Source organism: Haliotis rubra, unplaced genomic scaffold (assembly GCF_003918875.1).
Source record: "Haliotis rubra isolate DU_JTF1 unplaced genomic scaffold, ASM391887v1 Scf168, whole genome shotgun sequence".
NCBI lineage: Eukaryota > Metazoa > Mollusca > Gastropoda > Lepetellida > Haliotidae > Haliotis > Haliotis rubra.
In genome coordinates this window covers 1,735,588-1,737,638 of record NW_025765647.1, presented here as the reverse complement: position 1 = coordinate 1,737,638, position 2,051 = coordinate 1,735,588, and positions in this window count along the sequence as shown.

Below are 2,051 nucleotides of genomic sequence, written 5' to 3'. Positions count from 1 at the left end.
ACGCTCATCATACACTGAATATTGAATAACTCTTTCATAAGTTGGTTAACTATCTTCAGCCAGTTCGTAAGTTTAGTCCAGTTAAATCAATAATTTAATAGTATCGAAATCATGATCAGCACGACATGTATATGTCACGACGCCGGTCGTTCAGAAGATAAATTGTTGTTAAGCAAAGCAAAAGCTATCCATATTGCGGAGAATAGTGTTGAACATTAGCATCACAAAGCGTTATTTGATCATCGGTACCGGTGAAATATTACCTTCCAAAGGGGAAAACACTTATCAATGAATAATGCGCGAATTACATGCGTGGTATTTTAGAACGAGTTAGCAGCCCCGAAATGATTACGCATCGGTTCAAACGTTATCGCCGGTCGGTCCAGTTGCCGAAAGCCGCCTTATTCGTTACAAACATGAACCAATAACAACCTCGAACGTTTCTGGCACGATGACGTCCAAAAATACCAACTCATTTGTTCGTAAATATGCAAATTCAATGGCAATGGTCGACGGTAGTTCGTGTTGCGGTACTAAAGGTGCCTGCTTCAGAGATAACTTCCGATTCTTCAGACACTTTGAAAGCAAACATTTGTCCGGCCGAAGAAATATCATTGTGGTTAATTCGCCAGATTTAGCCGCATCGAATAGTGTTCGGCAAAGTGACGATGGTAACAAAGTCAAAGCAGTATGCGTATTCGAAGGATTTCACCAGCGGTTGCTTCGGGTTATCGAGGTGTCAGCGTCAACCATGGCGTCAGGCCAGGGCATTAATTAAAGCGGTAGCCCAGAAGCGTCGTCGTCACGCCGAAATTCGTTTTTCCGATTCCTCAATACGGCACAAAGAAGCTCATTTCGATACCGAGTTATTGCCGGAACATGCCGTTAAGAGCAAGTCTCGACCACCATCAATAAGTTTTGCGATCGTGTTCGCCATAACTGTTTCACAAAATAGTTTATCAGTTTTAGAAATCAGTTGTCAAAGCGCACAAATTTTCATCTCCCGACAATACCGAACATTACGGATTGCTTTCGGAGAAAATACTTCATCGCGTAATTGGCGATAAATGACGAGCAATGAAGGCGCGGCAGGCCAGACCGTGGCCTTCATCTGCCAAATTATAAACGCGTCGAATTTCCAGCCCGGCACGATGATGAGGGTGCAAGTGTTTTAACTTTCGCAATTTCTAAAGGCACTATCACACCATCAATGCCCCGTGTCAGTCAATGCATTTCTCAATAATACTACCATTGCTCTGTGAAAGCTAACATATACCTCTATTTTAAACATACGTATTTAAGATTGCCAACATTGGCCAGTGCTCGAACGCCGCATTGGGGATTTCCGGCGAACGAAGTCAGCATTGCTTAGCCCTGCGAAGTTACAACATCAGCTTCGAATATCTCTGGCGACCAATCTCTGGGATTGCCCGGCGAAGTTTTCGATGTACGGAGCACAGCCACATCCCATACCGGTGCGCAGCGTTCGAAGTTTTCAGGCAAAAGTCGTAAGCGGATGGGTCAAGTTCATTGGCATCAATGGTCGTAGTAGCAGCGTATATGCCCCAATATATAAATGCATATATATACATATACACAGATGGGGTAAACAGAATGCCTTTTCTCAACAGCTCGTTCTTCGCATAAAACACGCCGGCGCCGCACCCTGCCTTTGGCATTTTATTCAAGCAATATATCTATGACCGAAGATTCGTACAGCTTCGATGATTTTAAGCGCATACATACATACATACATACATAAGAAGAAGTTTCGAAATAAGATACGGACATGTTCTCACTTTATCTTCATATACATATATACATATACAGCAGCAGAGCTAGACAGATAGACAGATGAGGCCAGACAGATAGAAGATAGACAAATTACAGAGAAGAGATAGACAGGTACAGATGTGAAAGTATGGCGTTACATTACAGGTCAAAATATTGCCACGCGCATTACTGCGTGCTTTAAGCCGAAAGAATGCACTGAGCAGTGGCGAAGTCGACAAATTCGACATTTTCGGCCCGTCATGCTTGCACTTTCGCTT